The sequence below is a fragment of the Barbatula barbatula genome, assembly GCF_947034865.1.
Source record: "Barbatula barbatula genome assembly, chromosome: 21".
Lineage (NCBI taxonomy): Eukaryota > Metazoa > Chordata > Actinopteri > Cypriniformes > Nemacheilidae > Barbatula > Barbatula barbatula.
The window spans coordinates 12,458,982-12,481,237 of record NC_136784.1 but is presented as its reverse complement, the minus strand read 5'-3'; the positions used below and the strand labels follow the sequence as shown (position 1 = coordinate 12,481,237).

Here is a 22,256-nt window from a genome sequence, read left to right as displayed (position 1 = left end):
ACACTGCTCTCTGTGTGGGAAAAAACAAGCACCGGTGACTCACAGACCACGTCTCCAAGCACAAATCCCTTCTGTAATGTCCAGCGCTTAAGTAACCCTGGGAATTCTGAACCATTGGAGGACAGTCTGCTCAAAATCTCCACATGTGTATAAAACGTCAATTCTCCTCTTATTGGGGGTTGTTGAATTGTAGCCTAAAAACCCAAAGGATCATTAGCATTTTCAGATTATATTTGACATGAAAACTGCTATTCTAAAAGCCCATTAGATGGTAGTCCGTGACTTATTGCTGTCTTGGTTGGCCTACAAACTGTGCTGAGATCATGATGGGTTTAGGTCGAATGGTGTTCTGCAGCTGGTGACTGGGCTAGAAAGGCAGGTGGTGTGTATCATATGTGTATACTGTACATGCACATGTATACAGCTTTCAGGCTTTATAACCCAAGTGTAGGGAGATTGCTTACCACTCTGAACAGGAACCTTGAACGGGGCCTCAGAAGACGATGCACCTGGTTTATCCAGACAAGGTATGAGGTCTGTGGCTCATGACTCCAAAATAATCAGCAGTATGACCAGGGGTTAAAGAGATTGTGTGTCCTGAACACTGGAGTGTCAGTTCCAAATGTCCCCACCAGGGGAAATCAGCTTAAAAATAAATGATGCTCATTTGAAAATGTAAAAATGCAGAAAGGTTTGTGTGGCAGTGCTTTATATGCATTTATATATTTTACGACATATAAACCTGTCCAGCTCATGAATATTAATTAGATAAAGTAACACCTGCTGTGTGTGCTCAGTGGTTCTAGGCTTCCAGGCTCAAAAAATGCTACGTTAACATCAACTGTGTTAGCAAGTGGACAAAATACGACTTTGAGTCTAACATATTTTAATTCATGCTTTGGCACCTCGTGAAACTCGCGTTTTTAGCCAAATTAGCCTTTGCGGCTGTGATTTGAGGGTTTGGGGTAAGGTTTTGGTTAGCCACCACCTACAATATATACTCTGTGTTAAAAGTCGTGCTGAGAGACATGAAAAAATGTCACCCTGAGTGACCCGGAAAATTTTTGTATGCTAACACGAATCAATAGATTACAAATTTCGTGCCTATGCCACGAACGGCCTTGAGACTGGGCTGGTTGGAATTAATAAATGTATGATCTCCACGGAATCTGTGACTATTTTCTCAGGTGGATAATGAATGAATATAGTGTGAATCATACAAAAATCTATGATTATTGGAAAAAAGGCAAAAATGAAGCCTCACCCCTAAACCTAATATGAAAGCCGATCAAACAATAATGTATGAATGAGATGCAAATTGATAAGAATTAACCATCTTGTAAACTTGCCATGAGGTTGCCTTAGAAGGGGTGGGATCTCATGGGAATTCGTGACTATTTTACGAAGTGGCTACAAAAATTGTCGATTTAAGGAACAATTCGCCCCAAAAATATAAATTGTGATTTCATTTACTCAAGTATACATTTCTTTGTTCTGATGAACTCAAAGGAAGATATTTGGAAGAATGCTTGTAACCAAATAGTTATTGTGGTAACCATGGACTACCATAGCAGGATTTCTTGTAATTTCTTTGTTCTGTTGAACACAAAAGAAGATATTTTGAAGAATGTAGGACAGCAAACAGTTCTGGCGCACTTTTGACTACCATTGTTATTTTACCTATACTATGGTAGTCAGCGGTGGCAAAGAACTGTTTATTCTTCCAAATTTCTTCAGCTGTGTCCATCAGTCCATATAATATTTAAATGATACTGTTTTTAACATTCTCATACGTCATTTTTTTAGATACCAATATACCATAATAATAGATAAATGATGACACAAACGTGAATATACCATCTTTTCCACTTGAGTTCTGCCCGTCCATAATATGCAACAGCCATAAACAATCCCCATATGTTTCACGTTTAATAACACACGGCATTATGGCCTCACTGACACTGCCCATCGCCTTCCACACAACACGACCTTGTGTTCCCACCCGCAGGGCCATGCAGTAAAAGACGATACTGTACGTGAAACGCGATACGGTCACAGATGGCAGAAAAACAGTCTAATCTGTGAACCTGCTGACTGACAGCATGCATTTAAGCATGGCCGCGCGCTGCTACGGTTTTTAAAAATAGCCCAGTGAAGATGGAATAAGGGATCACACAAATAATACACCCCGGCAGAGGCCAGCCATCTGCGTGCGGCGGCGCGTGCGCGTGTGTTGTCTTGTCTCTATAAACCTTGATCTACTACGTGTAGCAGAAGTCATTTGAAGGGTGCGGTAGTAAACTCTAGTATGCTCTGACTCACGACTTCCAGCTGTAATGAAAGAGACTGCAACTTTATGGTGTACAGTGTTTTTATGATGTACAGTTACCAATAACAGCTTATCATATATTCAGCTCATGGTGATGTTATGTGAAGGTGATATTTACCCCAAAATGAAAATTTGGATTCGATCATCCTCATGTGAATTTCTTTTGTGCACAAGCTGCTCTTACCCTTACCATAAAAGTGAATGACGAGCGGGGTTGCCCTAGTATCCACTTTTATCGTAGCCTACGTCAAAATATGAGTGTAAACATTCTGCTATACAGCTGTCATAAAGAAATAAGTGTGAAGAAATGCTAACCAAACGTTTGTTTTAGGCGGACTGTCTCTTTAAGGGAGGTATGAAGGCACTGCAAATAATGCATTTTCTTGATGCGCAAAATGACCCTAGAAAATAAGTCTTGTTTTTAGTAAAAGAAAATGAAATTTCAGTGAATTTAAAGCAAGCAAAACAATCTGCCAATGGGGTAAGAAAAAGAATCTTGAATCAAGGTTTACCTCAAGAAGCACTAGATTTCATACAGTATGTGGTAGCTCAGCAGAGGTGATTACACACCACTAAAAATAGTCACGGCGGTGTTGTTTCACTCGAGCTGCGAAGCTCATTCACGTTAACAGCAAATGCATGGGTTTACAGTCAGCATATTGTGATTAATGTTGCTTTGAAAGTCACGTCTTTGGAGATATAGCCACTGAAACTGTCACGGCGGCATTGTAAAAATGTGGATGGGTGGTTCATTCGTACTGGAATACCACTATAAGGAAACATTAAGAGGGCAAAAGGCCCTCACGGTGCATTATTTAGACACTGTGATTCACCACGAGAGTGAAGGCTGAGTGTAGGTGGGGTAAGGTTTATTTTTACCTCAGGGCTACTGTGCTTATTCTTGGGTTGTTGTCTTGGGTTAACCTGATGTTAAACGGCTTCACACATTTGATTTGGAAAAACTGATTCGGAAAAAACATGGGTTATGAAACAGAGCAGGAATGGATGCATGTTTATATATATATATATATATATATATATATAAGTAGATGCCACACTTGACTGCCCCAGATGCGTTGATACATCCGCCATCTTGGAACAGTCAGCATTTACGTTGCTGTCGTCACGTGTCATGAAGATCAAACAATATTGCTGCTACAAAGCATCATGAATTACATTTTAAAATGAGAAAGAAATGGAATAACCTTTCACAGGTGAATTTATTGGTTTGTGTTTTTATGGCCCAGTTTCACAGACAAGGCTTATGAGTTTGAGCTGTCTTAACTGAAATACTGCCCTGACATATCTTGAAATATGTTATTGCCATTATTTTGTCTCAAGATGCACACCAGTATTGTTTTTATCTAACTGTAGCAAAGTTCAGACAAGGAAGGAAGGAGGCGGGAACCGGCGAACGTAAAACAACTTTTAATAAAATAAACAAACAACAAAACAAATGTAAAATGCCGGCAGCTCCCTCACGGTCGATTGCCGGCCACACAAACACAATACATAAAGTCCAGGCCTGGTCCTGCTCTCTTGCCCTTCCCTGTTGTTAAAAAAAGATCTTCTTTAGTGTTCTGCAGAAGAAAGTTCATACAGGTTTAAAATGACAACAGGGTGAGTAAATGATGACCGAATTCTCTATTTTGAAGGTGAACTACTCCTTTAAGCAAGGTTATTTAAACCTAGGTAAACCTAACGTCATTGGCGCTAAAGCAAATTGTACTAAATTGTGTGTGTGTGTGTGTGTGAGGTGAATGGCCGGGCACAAGCGTGCAGTAGAATGTCAGAGGTCTCATGGGGATAATGGAAAGCAACTGGTATCAACACACCTGACAAGAGCTAGAAAGAATGGTTGTTCAGACGGCATGCGCACACACACAATAACTGTAATCCAAGCCTCGGGGGGATAGTAGCGATGTGTGTGACGTCTGTGAGGTCCGTGTCGGCACAATGTTCTCAGTTGTATACTTCCAGTCTTTGTTTATTCCGAGTTTGCAGTCTCACCATCCCAGAGGCCTCTAATACATCTAAGACATCAAATTCAATGAGAACAGGTAATTTCATTGGATACCAACCCGATTCAATCTGCCTCCTGTTTATTTACCTATTAGCCGACATCTGACTTTGCCAATCACAAACTCCTCGAGGAGAATCTCAACCAGACGGTGGAACAGTCACATTATGAAACTCGCATTTTAAACACACAGACTCGGAAAAACACACAGTCTTTGTCTGCTGTGTACGTTTCTACTTTATCTGTCAAGTTTGGGTGGCTAGGGCATGTTGGCAGAATCTCAATGGGGGCTTGATTTATTGTACTGGATTACATGAGACTGGGATACAACTGGCTGTCTGCCATAGAGGAAGCCCTTGACCTAGAAACTAGGAAACAAAAATATATATTTTAAAGGAAAGTGAACACAACAACGGTCACAAAATAAACCTTGAAGCACTAAAGCACTGGCAGCTCTGGTTTAACAGACACATTTCACATCCATCACGCATGCCACTACAGGGATAGTACACCTTTAGAGATAGTTCATCAAAAATGAAAAATATGTCATCATGTACTCACCCTCTGGTCATTTCAAACCTGTATGACTTTCTTTCTTCTGCAAAACACAAAAGAAGATATTTTGAAGAATGTGGGTAAGCAACGGCGGTAACCATCAACAACATATCTTTAGTATTCTGCGGAAGAAAGATTATTAGTACAGTTTGAAGTCAAAAATCTACAACCAACTTACTTGTATTGTAAAACTGCCCTAATAGATCGGATTCCAACGCAGCGATCACGAAAAAACTGAGGAACAGGAAGGAAAAAGAAAGTGCAAAATCTGCTGATAAAAGGAGTCTTTGAGGCCGTCATCTGTCCGGAACCCTGCAGTGTTTTGTCATCGTAAATCTGCTTCTTTTCTAAAGAACAGACGTCTGCTGTCACAGGGGAGTTACAGACGCTCACAATCGCACACATACCTGCACACGCAGTGGTGATGTTAACATCAGAGGAAGGATTGAGGTCATCCGATGCCTTTTCGTCAGAGATAGGAATGAAAGATTAACGAAAAAACGCAATGCTGCCAAATCCCTTGTTTTTTAAAGTCAACATTCGTGCCATCGAAAAACCGGGTGAGTGTGATCTCTGCAAATCTGCTAATAAAGAAATAATATCTGGAATTCTGGAGTTTCTGATGTGTTTGTGTGTCCGCGTGATATCAAGAATTGAGCTTTTTTGGCCCGAGATTGATGCATTGATCTTCTGCAGACTCTCATCCACATTGATGTAGGCGTCACAAATTCATGGCAGAACATTGGTACTTGTAATAAAGCAATTCAGCCAAAAAAACTGTCACTATTTTCTCACTCTCATGCTGTTTTAAATCCACATACTGTCATATTTTAAAAGGAAACACGGTTGTGATGACATTGTGTCAGATAACTTTGATTTGTCTTTTTCTTATATGCACAGAAATGAGTTTTAAACGGATACCAGGGAGTTTGTCTCATGTGCATAAAGGGCACTAGTATATTTCCACCTCTGTTTAACTCATAAACCAAATTGACTTCAGACCACCTCCGGTTCGCTGCCGTTTACCACTGCCGCAGCGAAAGCCCATCCACGTTTTGTTTGCCGCCTGCCACCATGTCGCTCATCCATAATTCAGCAACCCCCTGCTTGACCCCTATTTCATAGGAACGCACTTTGCATACTGTAGTTTGGTGATGTGAGCTGTGAGAGAGAGTGCATGTACATGTGAGTGATGGGGTTAATGTTTCTTCGGGGCTGCTCTCTTGATGTCAATATTTAACTAGTAGCTCTTTCTGGCTCCCTCTGCTTTTACTCACTTTTTCTGTTTCTTTCTCATGTTGTGAACAGGATGTTCCTAGTGTTACTTCGCATTATTTATCAGTGGACACAAACATTTGGCTTCATAATCTTTTATCAAAATGCACTAACATGACTAACGTTTTCGACTGATGTCACTAAGCTCTGTTATCCTATTATAGGACCAATAGTCCACTGTAATTGGCTGAAAGGGATTGAGGTTTATTTGGTTTTCATTTAGCCACTGCTGATGAGTGCAAAAACATTCATATATTTCAAAGGCACAAAAGTCATCATTCATTACAGATGGTTATTTAAAAGCAACTGTGTATTCTAAAGCATACTTTTTATAGTACATAATTTCATTTTATTAGATTTAATTTCATTACATAATTGCATTGAAAAAAGTTTTACTGGTAATTTTTTGTAGCACTCTTAAAGGGACAGTTCACCCCAAAAAAAAAATTAGGTTATCATTGTGCATCCTCAAGTTGTTCCAAATCTGTATAAATTCGTGATGAACACTGAGAAAGATACTTGCAATAATGCTTGTTACCAAACATTTTTTGGCCACCATTGACTAACATAATTGGAAAAATTACAATGGTAGTCAAAAGTCCCCCAACTTTATTGTTTTGTGTTCATGGAAGTCAATTATTCTTCTTGAAGAATAATGCAGTTGAACTTACAATACCATGTACAGTATAATTTTGCTTCCAAGCGGTAGAATGGGAGTGAATGGGTGTTGACTTATTATAGCTCCAAAAAGTGAATCCATCGATCAAAGAACTGTTCGACACGGCTCCGTAGTCTTAACAAAGGTCTTCTGAATAAGGAAATATTGACAGCGCTGTTAACATTGATGTCTAGCTCCCGTCCTCTCTCGAATGCGTGTGAACCAGAGGCTTGTTTTTCCGGCAAATGAAGGTGACGAAAGCTCCCGTCAGAGTAGACGCTAATCCTATTGGCTGAGAACGAAAAATGCAGCGTTCGTCAGCCGAATTTACATCACGCCTGCATCATCTGCTGGAAAAACAAGATTGTGAACTGAAAACCATATTCCGTTAGGATGCCTTTGGTGTCATTCTGGGGTGAAATTAAAGTCTTGGAAAACTACTTTACCCTGCTAAAGCTAATTTCATATATCTTATTAAGATCACATATCTTAATACGAAATAAATATACAACCTTTATTTATTGTATGACCTACATTTGAGCATAGACATGTTCTTTCTTGATACTGAATTTATTTTTGATACAATAGCTCATCATAAAAAACAAAGCAAGGCTAACCACAAATGAATAATGAATAAGGAAACAAGGGGGCGGGGCTAAGACCCTAGACAGGAGAGCACAAGGTACAATTAATGGCCATGTGCTTCCAACACAAACACAAGTGGGGCTGTCACGATCCTTTCGGCCAGAACAAAAGATGCAGCTGCTATGAAGGTTGGATCATGATAACAATACAGGGGCTGGATTCACAAAACTTAACTGCTATATTTTTTCTTAAATATGAATTTAAGAAGAAAGCTAGGAATATCTTGTATTACCACAGAAACTTATGAAGACAGTTGTTTCGTTTATTTTTCAAGGTTGATTTACAAAGCATATGTCATTTTATTTTTCCCAATAAATGTAAATGCTCTTAAAGAAATATTAGAAAACTTCTGAAGAAGGGAAACATTCTTAGGAACTTCCTATAATTTATATTAAGAACAATCTTAGATTTTTTGTTATGAAGTTTCGTGAATCCAGTCCCAGGACATTTAAATGTGATCTTCACATTAAACTTCACCAGTATTGCTTGGATGGGGTCTGTATAACAACAAAACTCCTAAGCCTTTGATTCAGAAAGAGTTGAATAACTCTTGTTTATATTTGCACCCTGAGTGTATAAACTACAAGATCAATGGAGATACCATTCTGGCTGTAGATTTAAGGATATTGTGCAAGATAAATCCCTCAACACTCTTTATTTGTTGAGTCCATGTAAGTGTAAAATAAACTTAGAGAAGTGCAATAGCAAACACCCACACAGATACATCTGTTCACATGCCCAAAGCTTACAGATGCTTATGCTCAAGTATTATAGATCACATAAACAAACTCTGTCTAAAGTCCAGCCCATATTAAAATTGTGATGATGACTGGTAACTCATAAGGGCAGGTCACAATGATAAGCACAGGCCGACATGGAAACTCTTCACAGTCGAGTTTGTGAAACACATTAATCTAATTTAAAGAGACGTGTGACGGGTGGGCAGTTTCTGTTTGCTAAAAGCTCATGCTTCTAACAAAAAAGTTCTCATTCAACATTTACTGTGAAATACGTTCATTAAATTAGAAAAGTCTCTATATTTTTAAAGATTTTCTAGAAACATCATTGATGTTTTATAGGCCTACATCATCCACAGACTTTTAACCACGTCGCTCGTTCTCTTTCTGTGACCAGCAGAGGGCAGGACACTCTGCCATCGTATAAAAATCCCCTTCCTTCAACTCCCATAGCCTGCTTAGAGTATTCGGCACACATTTCTGCCTCAGACAACACACAGTCGTCTCAACTACCAGCCAGCTGTGGCTACGAGAATAGAGGTATGGGAATCAACATGTCCTTTCATCATAGTGAATACAACTTGACACGATGCCCGCCGAGCGTGACTGTGCATGCAGACAGAGATGACTGGCATAAAGTGCACGGCTGATCTACGGATGAACATCTGACATGCCATAGGAAGGAGCAGCGGCGTGCATGTGCTGCGGATTTGACAGGCGGTAGTTCTCTGTGCTTGGGTGTGGTGTCAAAACAGGTACGGACAAAACCTGTCGCTATTCAAAGAAAGTGAAATGCCAAAAACCATGCCTCCCTCATTTTCATACTGAATAGTGCTGCGTGGGCTTTTGGCAGGCGTGTGGAGGTGAGCTCGAGAAGCAGAGGAAGACCTTTAGGGCACCGAGTGTCAGCGGCCTTCAACACAGAAAATCAATAACTTGTCTATAGAGAACAGCTTCACTAATCGAATGCCAATGTTTGCATGCAAAAACACATGCAGAACACACGACACACTTATCGTAAGCATCGATCTTCATTTGTCCACTGACCCTAGATTCTCTCAAAAGAGTTAATCAATTGTGATGCGAGGTGATGAGTGATATGCATTTGTTTTCTCGCAGTCTCTAATGTCATAAGGAAACCATTTTGCACCGTACGTTAACCCATAAAGTTTGGATCACTTTTAGCAATGTTCAGATGGAGATATTGAGCACATACTGTATGCTTAGCCTTTGAATTAAGAGGGCAGATATGGCAATGTGTTCTAGGGTGGAATGGCACGTGATAGTCACCATAGAAACACAGGCACAAAATCTTCTGGAAAGTCCCTTCCATAACACTGACCACAGTGTGTCTGTCTGTGCATTCGTTTAACATTATGCGAAATTCCATTCACTCTCATGAAGAACCTTAAATAGCAGGCACATGACTACTAAACGTATAGGTTTTACGTTTGGACATGAGTATTTCCTACAAAAAGTTCCCGTTAATCTAGAATGCCATACATGAAGTAGGCAATTCAATATCCACAGTTGCTAGCCAATGCACATTTAAATGGCTACATTGATAAGTAATGTAATATAATAACATCTCGTTTGCATAAAGATGTGTCAATGTAAAGCATAATGACAATAGCATATCCTCAACTAAATAAAAGTCTAACAAATTTAAACACCACGTCATCATTCTTGTTTGTTTATAGCTAAGGCTCTTCAATACTCAATCTATAGTCTATTTAGACAAAAATGAAACCTCATTTTGTTTTTCAAGTCAAAACGTCATCGTTTTCTATACTTTATGACAACCTACAATCCCATCGTTTAAACTGGGCCGGCAACTGCTCCATATTTGGATTGCACACACACACACACACACACACACACACTCACACAGAGAGAGAGAGATTTACGCACGCCTCCACACACACACACACACACACGCGCGCTCGCAGGAGGTGGGGGCATGGAGCGATAGAGCGTTCAGCTCGGCTGCTGCAGACGTCGTTGTACGAGCGGAGGAGAGACGATTCCACCGTCGGTGCTCGAGAACGCACGGAGCCCCCGGCAACACGGAGAGCCTCGCGCTTCCCTGCCCGTTATACCGTACAGTAAGTCCTTGCATCTATTTAACAAGCGCAAAACTGCCCGTAACCTTCGGATTGGGTTGCGCTCTTGGAAATGTCTGGGAACTGGGACGCAGGAAGACCGGAGTGTGACGTTTATTAAAAAAAAACGTATTTGCCGTGACATTTACGTTGCATGATTTGTCTTGAGGTGTGCGATCGACCGGGCCGGATGTTTATTGCGCGGTGTTTGTTGTCTCGGTCGAATATGATATAAACTTTAAAGTAGCGCACGGGAAGCGGGGCGGTCACTCGCGCACCGCGAGCACGAGGAGGGTGCGCTCTCGCCCGGCTGAAGCCGCTCCGCCACCTCTCATCGCTCCGGAGAGACTTTCCCGGTTTCTTGGTAAACGTGCATTTACCGGCGGTCTGTTTTTCGGGCGTTAAGAATGTATTTTAAGGGGCTGTCACTCGTTGTACCCGTGCGTACTTCTGCTGAGTCAACGCTGTTGCGGGAAATGTTTTGATGTGAAAACACAATAGCGGAAGTAAGTGTTGAGTTTGGAAAACACGCAGTTTTCCCCGTTGAATCCACGGCGACACGGCTAATGCAAGAGCATCCATACCCGTTTAACGTTCATTTGTTAGTCTAGTTAAAAAGTGTTGCGCTAACACTGTTTAAGATGCATTGGATGTGTCTTACAACCTACGGAGCTGCCTAACTAGTCATCGTTCAGACTACTCCGAAGAACCTCGCCGCTCACTATGCTGTCTAGCTAGTGAGCTTGTTAGGGTTTGAGACGCAGCCGTTGAGTGTATCCCGTCGTGATGTCATTCAGTTCATCTTGGCTTGTTATATAATGAGCTGTTGCTGTGTATTTCTCATGTGCTTGCGGTGGTGGGGCTCTGTGCGATATGACTGATAGTCGTCTCGGGGTTTTGTTGCTTTACTAAATAGGCAGTACGATTTAGCGTTGGTTATGCAAGCAGTTTGTTAAGCCAGTCTAAAGCGGATCTGAAACATTAACTCTATGAATAGAGTGTAATGTACAAGTGTACTACTATACTACGCAACGCATGGCTTTCGCTTTCAATTTGCACAGGTTTAAAGCACATGGATCGGTTACTGCATATACTATACTATATAGTGTAGTGTATACTATTATATATATATATATTATGCTGTTACGCATAACAGGGTCTACGGTACTGTATCCATTATGGCCTTTACTTTTGAATGTATTCCATTGTGCATAGGTTTACATTACAGTTCTGGACTGCAGCCTATGTTATAATAACATGTACTGTACTATTCTATACTATACTGTCATTTGCTATACTGTACTGTTGTCTACTGTATTGTACTATCCAACATAGGGACTTTATTTTTAAAGCTATGCCATTTGTGCACAGTTTTACAGTGCAGGATACATTATATAATAATCTGTACTATACTATTCTATATTATACTATACTGGTATCTGCTATACTATACTGTTGCCTACGGCACTGTACTATCCAGCATATATGGCCTTTTCTTCAGAATAGATGTCATTGTGAACAGGCTACACAATACAGACCAGTTGCAGCCTATGTTATTATAATCTGTACAGTACTGTTCTATATTATACTATACTGTTAAAAGCTATACTGGTGTCTACTGTACTGTACGATCCAGCATATGGAATTTACTTTTGAATGTAAATCTTTGCGCACAGGTTTACAGTACTGGAAATTTGCAGCATACACAATAATCAGTTTTTTATACTATGCTATTCTATACTATACTATATTGTTATCTGGTCTCTACTGCACTGTCCAGCATATGGCCTTTACTTCGGAAATGATTGTGCGCAGGTTTACAGTACAGCTCAGTATTGTACTTTAGCCTATGTTAATCTGTACTGTACTATTCTGTTACATTATACTGATATCTACTATAGTATAATGCAGTACCAATATCTACACTACAGTATCTATACTATACTATTATGAAATATACTGTACATAACTATTCTATGCAACATGATTTTCACTTTGAATTGAGTTCACAGTGCACAGGTGAACAGCAAGGAGGCCAGTTACTACGCTACGCTTTACCGTACCTTACTATACTTCTACATGTAGCCATCACTTTTGAATAAACATGATTTTTGTGCACGCGTATAGCACAGTTGCAGCAAAGGTGGAGCAAAAAGACTCATTCAAGGCACATTGTTATTCTTAAAAGGCTGTTTTGAACAATACACTAAATCTGTCCCTCTGATTCTGCTTCACAAAGAGCAGTTCTCTTCTAGACATCGCGTGCCCGCAGGCATGGAGCGGAGACAGAAGTAGTCCCGAATTAAATCATTTACTGTGCAAGAAAGACTTGTGTTGAACGTTGAAAGAGCAGCACGTTCAAATAAATAAAGGCAGATTGTTTGCGGGGTCACTGTGCTACAGTTTCGCAGTGTTCTGCCGAATATTGTTGCCGCATGTTTGGTTTCCTCATGCTTATTATTAGTGTACATTTCTAAGGCGCTCGGATGATTAAGAAATCCTAGAGCTTTTCATAAAAATCCTATTGTTCGCGAGCGCGGCCGGATTAGGGTTTCCCCTTTTTGTTGGGTCGTAACATATTTCAAATGGTATAGGCTGTCCCATGAATCCTTTGACCCGGAGTGTCTTCTCTGATCGTGCGGTGAATCTTTTTGTGTGGTGGTGAATTCCTTGGTGGTAGAACTCGGTAAGCAAATCTGTTTGATGGCCCCGGTACCACTTACTTTAAAATGCTAATGAGTAGTAATTAAGACACCAAGTTTGGCCTAATCACAAGTGCTCTGGTGTGTCAGCTCATTTGTTTAGTTTGACGCGCACACACATTGGCCCCTCTCAAGCGTGCATTCTAGTTCTTCTTCCTTCTTAGTTACAACTGCACTGTTCAAAGGCACCATAGTGTCAGTGCACTTGTGTTTGGTCACCTCAACAGTGTTTGTGACGGGTGGAGGCAAGGCTAGCTTTACACGCTCGAGTGCCATTGAAATATGGAGGGACACACCTCCACCTACAGACAGTGCTTACATAACCTCCGTGATTGACAGGGACGGCGTCAGCCAATGGGTGAGTAGAGCCAGCCGGACCAGATGTTTGTGTACACATCGGAGGGGTGGAGCCAACCTGGTTTCACCCTTTGTTGGAAAAAGAGTGTCAAGTTAGGCCTATCCAGGCAAGCTTTCAAAGTACACTCCCTCGCAGGTATGCGTGCATGAACTCCAGACCCGGGGCACATTGTTCTGCAGCAAAAAAGGCAAATTAATGTTGCGCTCGTTTTTTCCATTACTCATCGCCAATTCTTTCTCTCTGAGATCTGACCTTATTGGCTAAAGCCGCTATTGTCTGTTTGGAATCAGAGATGGGAAATGGACTTGCACCTCGGATGAAATGCTTTACGGAGGCATTTATATCTATATTCAAGCTAGTATACATTAAATAGAACGCACGCAGAAGTGAATGATGCACGCTCCTCAGGATCAAACCCATGACCTTGGCATCGCTGTTGAGCTAAAAGAAACGGAAGGGAATGGAGTTGAATGAGCAATGCTGTTTCTAGATCTTAAAAGCCTGTTTCTTTCATCTTCGCTCTATTCATTTGCCCTCCCTCCCGATAGCGCAGTACACATCCCTAACTTGCTTTTGTATTGAGGCGTTCAAGAGCTTTTTTTGATTTCAGGATAAAAAACATTCCTTTCTCCATGCAGCGAGTGGATGTCAGCGTGCAGGCTGCGCGTCTTCCGTGAGACTCCCCGTGACGGCTTTATGCTCAGATTGAAGCTTTCATTTTAGCACGAGCAATGCTTTGAGCGTGAATGTACTTCAGACTGTTCATTGTTCAACTGATTTTTCGGACCGTAAGGGGGCTCTTAAGCATCATCTGTAAATCTCCTTATACATCCAAAAGCAGTTCATTGAGTTTTTTGCGTGGTTAAAAATAAAGCAGTTGTATGAATAAATCGCATTTCAGTCTACATGTCAGACCCAGGCAATTTTCATTAGTGAATTAGATTGAAGTGCTTTATGGTTCATATAAAGTGCTCAAGCAGCCATCCAGTGGAGTTTTAAATATCATAATTTCAAGTTACGTGCACATGATTGATCAAGCAAAACTGAAATGTATCATTAGGAATCGTCAAATTCTAGATGATGACATTGTCTCTAAGGGATGTCGTCCTACTTGAGGGCCATGTTTGTTACGTCTCTGCCAGCGATTTTACCATTTCATACTTGACCAAGTCCTGTCTACTTGAATGGGGGAAGACAGAGTTCTCTTAAATGGCTTACTCGGGTCACAATTAATCAAGATATTTCACGCAACCAGTTAAAGGGATAGTACACCCCAAAATGAAAATATTTTCATAATTTTCTCACATTTGTATCATGGCATGTACAGGGTTTGAACAACATGAAACAAAATGTATTTTAAGGTGAACCAATGCAAGTAAAATGGTACTGCCGTTGTTCGGTTACCAACATTCTTCAAAATATCTTCTTTTGTGTTCTGCAGAAGGAAGAGATTTATTCAAGGGTGTATACGCACATGGGACGATGACGTACTTCCACTAAAATCTCAACCGGCTAGGTCACTTCTGCTCTTAGCATTAAGGGGATTTTTCACCAAGTGATAAAGATGTGTTTAGTATGAAAACGTTCAAATATCGGCGAACTGACCGCACTACGGGTGAGTTTTGTAAAGTGCGTCTGTGATCTTGCCTCTAGTAAGTGCAAAAGTGAGTGCTTTTTTCATATTTGTTGATGTACCTTGAAACGGATAGTCTGAAGTGCTTCTCCTTTTTGGTTGTCGGCATATGGTGAAGTGTTTGAATAATTAGACTCACGTTGTTGATTGAATTCCTATGTGCATCCTGAAGCGAAACCTCATTGTTCCCTATGGCGCCGGATGTAACGGCCTGGCTGAGATTTTTGCAGAAGCACAACATCGACCAGTATGCATACTCCCCAGAGGGTGAGTAAATGACAGAATTTTCATTTTGGGGTGAACAATCCCTTTAAAGGCAGCAATAGGGTCAGTTAAGTGATCCGGAGATTTACAAAGATGTACTCGGAGTCAGATATAGAGAGAATTGATGGTTCGCGTTCTGAATGGCAGATTGTGAACCGTGTTGCCGCTCTGTGTCAGTGTCTCGGGTCGATGACCCCTCCTAGGGTGCGAAAAGCAATATGTCGGCTTCTCCCTCTGGGCACATCCAGACAGTACATTTACATTAGACTTACGAAGAATTCAGGGAGCAATAAGCGATATTTCATACAAGAGCAATAGTACAATAGGTGCTAATACAAAGTAGAGCCACGATTGATGCTACTTTGCACCCTGAAAGCAACAAAGAACAGCAAAGTGCTTCTCGTGTTCTGCTGGTTCAGAACAGTGTGGAAAAGATCCTATTAAAGCCAGTTGGAAAAGTTGTCTGTTATGCAGTTCATCAATGGTGAAAAGGATAATGGTTCTTGGTTTTAAAGCCTTCGGGACAATGTATATTGCAAAAACATTATGCAGATGCACGAGTCTGCTATTGAGGTAGTGTGCATGCCTTTGCATGGTTAGTGCTTCTTCATATCTTAATGTTTTTATCACAGGTTGGCCTCCATTAATATTTAATGGTTTTCACAGTGTAGTTTGGCGCTTGAACTAACTTGTAAGGCACGTGGTGAGAAAACATGAAACTTCCCACCTATTTTTAGGCGCAATGGTGTCTCATGTTTCACATTTCTAATAATACCTCACCATATATGAATGTTTGAGCAGTTTCAGAGAGATATTCAGATGATGTATTAAATATCAGCACGACTGTGATTAAGTCGCACATCATCACAGCAGTTCTAATTCAGTAAGTCGACATGATAGTCAAGTAATATCTAAATCCACATTGGGTTTTCCGTTTCACACTCACAATAAATACTAAGATAAAATTCGCTTCCACTTGTTCCAGGTTGTGCTAGTCTCCGTCATTTTGATTGACAGGCTTGGAAGAAATCCATCATAATCTATTATTACCCGTTACTATGGTGCAAGGTTACGTTACGTGCCAATTTGCATGTTCGCGACATCATTACGCCGTACTTGCGGTTAACTTACAGTTTTTGGAATACAAATGAATTCCCAATAAAGCAGTTTTTACATAAAGGCGTTAACAAATGTAATGTTTCTGTTGTCAGACAAAAAAATAATAATTACAGACAAATGTTTATGTTCATATGCCCAGTCAGTAACAATAACCGGTGCTTGGAAACGCTGTTTTATAATCATTCATTCATTAACTCTCTCACTAGTAAGCTGCGGTTTCACGGTTACTTCTGCCGTTCACTGAACAGACAAGACGCCTATAGAGATAAAAACCTCTTTAACCCCCACTCCGTTTTCCAAAATGGACGATGCATTTAGAAGTAAAGATTGGGAAGATTGGGTTCCTTTCGCCATCACGTTCTGTACAGGGGTAGTAACTCAGGCCACACAAAATCATGTTCTGATGAAACGAAATAACTAGATGCTACCAACTCAACGAAACTATCCAGTGCATTGGTGCGTATTTCAGCTACACTACTTCTTCAGTACAAAAAAATAAGTTCACACTAAGAAGGAAATTAAGGTTTTCTTTCTTTCGGTGTGAAATGATGCAGTAATTCTGAGCTGCGTTTTGAATTTGTTTCACATCTAGTTGATAAACAACACACAGCTGGAACCACTTGAATTGACCATCATGATATGAGCCCTCGAGTAGTGCACACAAATAAAGACGATTGTTGTGGAGCCAGGATGCCATCCTTTCTGATGCAAGATAAATAGGACCACCAGGTTCTTTAGCCCCCCAATTCCCCACCACGTCATAAACTTCCGTCCTTCATCTGTTCTCCTCCCTGTCTGCCTCATGCTGTGTATTGCACATTATGTGACTACAGCGTTCTTGTAGGTCACCTAGCAAAGCAGGGTGCCAACAATGTGAATTTGGAGTTTAAATTGAGCCCTGGGATAATGTATACGCCTGCCTTGAATGCGCTGTGGGAAAATGGTGTCCATCAGGTTGATCTTACAACATTGTCCAAGCATGCTACACAAGTCCTAGTCCAGGCTCTTGTCTTATTGCAGACTGGAGTATTGCAGTGCTCTACTGGCTATACTTCCAGCCTGCACAACCAAACTTCTACAGATGATCCAGAATGCCGTGGCAAGAGTGGTCTTCAATGAACCCAAGAGAGCACACGTCACTCCTTTCTTCATTATGTTACATTGGCTCCCTATAGTCGCTCGCATCAAATTCAAAGCTCTGGTCTTGGCCTACAAGACGCACAGGTCTCGCAGCAGGTATCAGGATTAAACGCCTCCAGTGCAAATAAGGATATGCACTGAGAGGAATTCAATAACAGGAAAACTGCATGGATACAAACAATCTGTGGAATACCGAAATCCACCCATACCACTGTTATTTTTGGCGTGATATAGTCTTTCCTTACATGTGCTGTATTCTTTTAGTGGTATGCAGTCCTTAGCAACTCACCTTCAGCTGAACATTTTGGAAAGACCAGAATGTTATGGGCTGGGTGTAGGGACTTTACTACAAGCTGTACTTAGCACAGTTACAGTAGATCGATGGAATTTCCTGAAACTAAGGTCAGCCTTGAATAGATGAAAGTGTGGTTTTTACAAAGGAGAGACGCACTGAACTGAAAACCGGCTGATGCAAAGCCAAACGCTGCGTGCCGAGATAAACATACCAAGAGGCCATCCCAGTTCCGTCTCATTTCCCTTCTTAACTGATGTCATGCGATTGGTGGAGCAGTGCCAGTGTTTCGAGGGAGAGATGCTCCCCTCCTCTCATAAAATGATCCAAGTCTTTCCAGAGGAACTCTCGGGCAAGGCAGCCAGGCATTCCTGTCTCTCACATCTCTACCGCGCTGTAAATTCCATTTTCCATCTGATAATGTGTGTTAAAATCAGCCATGCATACTTTAATGCACTTTAAGTCTAGACTAGAGTAACCTAACATAGGCTTATTGAGAAACATACAACGTTTTTATAATTTTGCAGATCCCATAAGCGTTATGTAAGGGACAGTTCACCCAAAAATAAAATTTCTCTCTTCATTTAGTCATTCTCAGATTGTTCTAAATCTGTCTAAATGTATTTGTTCTGATGAACACAGATAAAGATATTTGGAAGAATGCTTGTAACCAAACAGTTCTTGGCCACCATTGACTACCATAGTAGAAACAATTATTTGGTCTGTTGAACACAAAAAATATATTTTGAAAAATGTAGGAAAGCAAACAATTAAAAGTTGTTCCTGTCTCTTAGATATCTAAGGCCCGAAATATCTTAAAGATTTAGGAGCTGACTCTTAGGATTTGGATTACAATCCAACCATCCAAAACATCATACAAAGCACCCAGAATACCTGAATGACTGCATTGTAACGCACTATAAACCACTCAGAACACCATAGCAGTTCTTTAAAGGGTAAGCACAACTCTTATGATTTAAGCATTTGCCAGACGCTTTCATCCGCAATGCCAGAAGCATTCATTTATCTGTTTGTGTGTCCCATGGGATCAAACCCATGACCTTTGTCGCTTGCACAACACCAAAGTTATCTATAATAGATGCCTTAATTCTCATCATTTAATTTGCTCAGTTGGTCAAGCACAAGAATTAGGATGCCAAGGTCCTGGGTTCAATTCCAAGGGTAAACACTGAATAATAAAGCAATGCTTTGAATAAATGCTAAATGTTATGAGCTAATCTCCCATTTTAATGATAAATCTAAAGCTTCTTGAAAACTAGGCCATCCCTCAGACTCTCGCACAGAGTCAACAGCTGTCAGTACACTGAAGCAGCTTTGGGATGAGGAGGTTTGCAGGTTGAATGAGCAGCAGGCAGTGGACTGATGAGGCCTGACACAGATGAATGAGGTTAATCTGAAGGCCTCAGTGTGAAGCGGTTTCCCAGGTGTCAACGGTGACTGAAAGAGTATTTGCCATACGCTAGTGCAGTGGTTCTCAACCTTTTTTTTCAGGGGGCCGCACTATGTCTAAGTTCAAGTTTCACGGGCTGCATATCATTTACATTTGGCGTCACCAATACGTAAACTATTGTAAACTAACCAGATATTAAGGTATCTAAATGATTACAGTTTTTATTATTATTATTATTAGAGTACAGTTAGATTTATTATTATTATTAGAGTATAATTCTACTTACCATTAATGGGACACCTGATGTTGTCGGGAGCAGACCAATTTGGTGAAATTTGGCTCAAAAGGAGTAACAGCACAATGAAGTTGCGACTGTAAATTGCAGTCTGTAAGACGCGCACGGTAACGTGACTTGATGCGCGTCATTGCAGAAAATGTGCGTTCGCAAATGTATGTCGACCCAAATATGGAAAGCACTTTTGAACTTAATAATCTGAGGTTTTCTCCAGAGATGTTTCGCCACATTTCTGTAACTGAGGATGACTGTTGCGCGGTATGACTGTGTCCTCTTGCCTGAACATCCATCAGTTCATCTTCGAGTGCGCGGCGGGACAAACCGAAAGTTGCAGCCAAGTCCTTGATTTTTTCCAGAGGGAAAGTCAATGGCTCTCTGATGAAATGTCCTGCAGATTTTATTCTCTCAAAATCAGAAAAACGAGAGGTGAATTTTTCCTGCATTTGACTGACGGTTTTAACGAATCGTTCTTTCTGTTGCATGTCCAGGACACCCTCACACACGTCATTCAGAAGTGGAAAGTGAGTTAAATCATCATCTTTGAGTTGTGCAGTGTACAGTACTAGCTTCATTTTGAAACTCTCAACACAGCCCAATAGTTCATCAACATGTTTTTCGTCACCTTGAAGTTGTAAATTCAGCTTGTTTAGGTGAGCTGTGACGTCTGAAAGAAAAGCAACGTTTGTTTTCCACTCATTGTCTCTCAAGACTGGAAATCTTTCTCCCTCGCCGATGTCATTAAGAAAGTTTACTATCTCGGGGAGTACAGCCAGAAAGCGATGCAAGACTTTTCCACGACTTAGCCATCTCACTTCACTGTGCAGAATGAGGTCTCCGTAAGCACTGTCCAGTTCGCCCAACAACGTAATAAAACGTCGGTGCATTAGAGGCCGCGCTCGAATGAAGTTGACCACCTTGACCACAGTGTTCATAACCTCCACGAAGTATCCATCAACTAACTTGCTGCATAGTGCTTGTTGATGCACGATACAGTGAAATGCCAACAAGTCAGGGGAGATTTTTCGCATTTCAGCCACGAGACCCTTGTGTTTTCCCGTCATTGAGGGCGCACCGTCAGTAGTGATGGAGACAACTGAGGATTCCGGTACGTTCATGTCTTTGCATGCTTCACGAAGTGCTCTATGAATGTCCTCGCCCCTTGTTCGTTCATGTAGCGATTTCAATGCCAATAAATCTTCTGTAACCTCAAAAGTCTCTGAATTCACACATCTCACCCAAATGCAAAGCTGAGCAACATCTCCGATGTCTGTCGATTCATCCGCAGCCAAACTGAGTGCTGAAGCAGTGGCTAGCTTAGTTTTTAGTTGTTCTGTCAAATTCTCAGACATTTCAGAAATTCGACGAGTAACTGTGTCATTGCTGAGCTGTAAACTTTTTATCCTGCGAATTATCTCGCTCTTGTTGCTCAGATCATCAAACAGACATTGTGATTCCAGAAAACAGTTCTTAACTAGCTCTCCATCACTGAATGGTTTGCCGTGTTTGGCAAGGAGCCAGGAAATTTTGAACGTTGCTAATGTCACGGCCTGAGACATTTTTAAGCTAGCTCGCATTGTATTCTGTTCAACAATGGCATTTTTTTCAAGACTAGTTATCTTGAAAGCTCTTTCCTGAGATCCAGGTGGATATTTCGTGTCAAAAGTTGCATGGGTGGTATCGAAATGCCTTTTGAGATTGTAAGTTTTGCATACGCCCAGTATTTTATTACAGAGCAAGCAGAAAGGCTGTCCATCTCGCTCGTTGACAGCAAACTGATTCTTCCATTCTTCAAGCACTTTCCTACCTTCACTGCTGATGCTACGACTCTTCTTGTTTGCATGTGTTCCTTTATCAGTATTTTCCACGCATCTTTTTTCTCCTCTAATTACAAATTTGTCCATTTTGATCGTTAATTGATGAGTTTTAAATCTGCCAGAGCGCGCGCTTGTAATTGTGTGCGTTAACTGTGTATTTGTCAGTTCATAGTTGCGTCAGTACTGCGCATATCTGGAACCAGTAGGCTACACGATCACCAAAATTATATTATGACAAAAAAAATAATATTGTTCAAACTTTTATTGGTTTAATACATTAAAAAAAACAATAATGAAATATGAATTGTAAAACTATAAGTTATTAATATTTTTTTTTCTTTTTTTTTTTCTTCCGTGGTCAGCATCATGGGCCGCATTGGCATTTGTGACGGGCCGCATGCGGCCCGCGGGCCGCAGGTTGAGAACCACTGCGCTAGTGTGCAGGGAAAGTCCAGATATCTATTTGTGCACGATACTTCCCTTGTGATAATTACCCAACCGAAATCGACAAAACCATATGCTGGATGGGACAAGTAATACACTATATTCAAGTTGAAAGTTAAACATCATTTTGTTTATATGTTTAACATTGTTTTATATGTATTTTATATGTCAGGGTATGTAAAATAGATACTACAGCCTCATTTGGTGTCATGTCTAGAACTGCTATTTATTTACCCTTCACAGTCGGAGAGGAGAAGAAGGGAGGGGTTTGTTCGGCACCGAGGGTTCTTTCCCAAAGGAAAACATTCTGGATGCTGCCATCTCATGAGAAAACACCATCTAATAACAGATACACAGTGTAATTGTATTCATGTCCGAGCTTTAGAGTAACCGGTAGATCTTCTTTGTTTTTATAGCAAGTGTTTTCCTCTCTCTTCAACTTCTCTGCTGAAGGGAACAGCTT

The 22,256-nt window shown here is 40.8% G+C and overlaps 1 protein-coding gene and 1 long non-coding RNA gene across 2 annotated transcripts in view; one reads left to right on the top strand and one right to left on the bottom strand.

Moving 5' to 3' along the window:
* Positions 1–3,743: 3,743 nt before the first annotated feature.
* Positions 3,744–5,324, bottom strand: LOC306910665. The gene is made up of 4 exons (XR_013788185.1): positions 5,083–5,324; positions 4,440–4,947; positions 4,165–4,362; positions 3,744–3,878 (listed from the first exon to the last, which is right to left on the bottom strand). It is a non-coding gene; the product is annotated as an uncharacterized lncRNA (long non-coding RNA).
* A 4,822-nt stretch (positions 5,325–10,146) lies between these two features.
* The window catches only part of atxn1a (ataxin 1a), a 79,326-nt gene continuing 67,216 nt past the window's right edge, over positions 10,147–22,256 (top strand). Inside the window, exon 1 of the mRNA XM_079485483.1 lies at positions 10,147–10,324. The gene's annotated coding sequence lies outside the window, so the exon portion shown is untranslated. The remainder of the gene's footprint in view (positions 10,325–22,256) is intronic.